Raw genomic sequence first — 2,500 nt, forward strand, 5'->3', positions numbered from 1 at the left:
CAAAATTTGAGCGAAAGGAAATAACTAATATTGGTTAAGGGATAAAACTGAGATAAATCACATAATTTGAGATGTATTGAATGACATACACAATGATAGTCTACATAAACAGGAATATATCTCTTAACGGGAGAAAGTAAAGAAAGACTTAGGGACAATTGTTAAAATTAAGAAAGAAAATATGAGATGAGAAATTATGAATTAATTGCAAAGGAAATTGAATGTTTATATTTAGAAGAAAAATAGCTGATTTTGCTAGCATACAGAAATTAATTTTATAGGATGTTGAATCTGATCTTTGTCAACATTTATTAAGATGTTTAAATCTTACTAAACCCCGTCAGCCTTAAAGGAATTTAAAACTAAAAAACAAACAGGAAATGAAGCTGCGTTGATTCGAAGAAAATTCCCATTGCTAATCTTATATTTATGTTTTATGCTACATTCGTTGCCACCATGTTTCAAATTTTGCCGAATTTTTTCTCATTTCACCGATTATATTTCAGTGGTAAGCGAGAACTCACCATTCCAATCAAAATAAAATTTAAATTCACATTGACCTGGTATCTATATATGACAAAATGCGAGCAACAATATAGATCGTTGCAAAGTCTATCATTTATACTGCCTATGTTACCGAAAACATCAACACCATATGTGAATATATAAATAGGTTGGCAGAAAAAAATGTGTGTGTGTGTGTGTGTGTGTGTGTGTGTATGTATGTATGTATGTATGTATACACACATAGTCTTACACACACACACGCACACACACAGATGTATATATATATATATCTTGCGTATGATTCTACACACGTATAATGTGTATTATATGTACACAATACGTTCGCACGCGCATACATGCGCGGGCGTGTGCGTGTATATACATAGATAAATGCATTTCATTCGTGGAAGATGGGTGGACAGAAACAGCGTGGAAGCCCGTCGTTTGGGTTGTAATTGTGATTTAGAGGTAAAACTTTGTCGCAATGTTTCGTTAACTTCCACTTGAGAATTACGTCTGCAGAATATTCAAACGCCCAGTCCTAACAGGCTGATTCAGCCCCAAAACGGTTAATTTTGTTATGGAAACATGTAACTGCAGTATACTCAGCCACATAAACTTTCATTTCATCAGCAGAAATTAATTTAATCGAATTATTGAATACATGCTCTTCGTCGAGACTAAATACATCCACCACCACCACCAAATACAACAACAACAACAACAACACACCACCACCACCACCACTACCACCAACACCACCACTACCGCCGCCACCATCACCACCACCCCTATCACCCCGTCACTGCTACGAGCTCCACTACTGCCACCTTCGTCACTTCCACCACCATCACCACCACTAGCTTCACCAACACTTCTAGCACCACCACTACTACCACGAGCGCTACCCCACCCAGCGCCATCACCATTACTCTCACCCCCACCTTCACCCACACCAGATACCAGAATAATGAAACAAAACCTCACGTCTGCTATTCCAGCAAGCATGATGTAATGGTGGGAGCCATTAAAGCATTTAACTATCTGACGATCTATCTATAAGTCTCGAAACTTCTCAACACTTGGTAAAACTTGGAAGCAAAAGTATTTATTCGCTCCGTTTTTAGATATAAACAGGCGAGGTCGGTTTGTAAGATAAAGAGTTTAGTTCGGCAGTAAATCTTCTGTTCTCTCATCCATTTTATTGTGGGAATTTAAAAAGAGAAACAAGTAACTAAAACAAGAGTATTATAGAAAAACAACCACAAAATACCGCAATAAAACAGATAAATCGAAGAAGAGAGGGAGAAGGAGGAAAGAAAAAGAAAATAAAAGCGAGGGAGAGTGAGGAAGAAAGAGAGAGAGAGAATCAGAAAGACAGCGACAGAAGAGCAAACGTTATTATACTTCAATATACGTGTTAAGAATTTCGGAAAATTTTCCGTATTTTCTGTTTCTGGTCGTATGAAGATTTCCATTGGAAACGAAGAAACGGCCTGGAAAAAACCGGTTTTTCTTGAATTAATACCATCTTAGCTAGAGGCCATTATTTCTGTCAGAGGATTCAGTGAAGTGAAAGATGGGAATCAGAAACAGAAGGAAAGAGAGACTAAGACGGAGAAAGAAGCAAAGAGTGTGTGAATGAGAGAGAGAGAGAGAGAGAGAGAGAGAGAGACGGAGATAGAAAGAGAGACAGAGCGTTGGAATTTGGACCTAAAAATTTATTGCCTCAGAATTCTGAGTGGAAGCGTCTGTCAAATGTCAGATTTAGCAAACGTTAACCTGCGTTGGGTCTTGCAACAGTTAGTTTAGATTTATATATGTGTTTGTGATGGTGCTATTTTCGATGTAATAATATTTGTTTCTGTGCGTGCGTGTGTGTATGTGTGTGTGAGTGTCTGTGTGCGTGTGTGTATACACTCACGTATACATATGTATGTGTGTATGTATGTGTACATGCACATGCATATTCATATCTATATGCACATGTGAA

This window comes from Octopus bimaculoides, chromosome 16 (genome assembly GCF_046866305.1).
Source record: "Octopus bimaculoides isolate indiv1 chromosome 16, ASM4686630v1, whole genome shotgun sequence".
NCBI classification, from domain to species: Eukaryota; Metazoa; Mollusca; class Cephalopoda; order Octopoda; family Octopodidae; genus Octopus; species Octopus bimaculoides.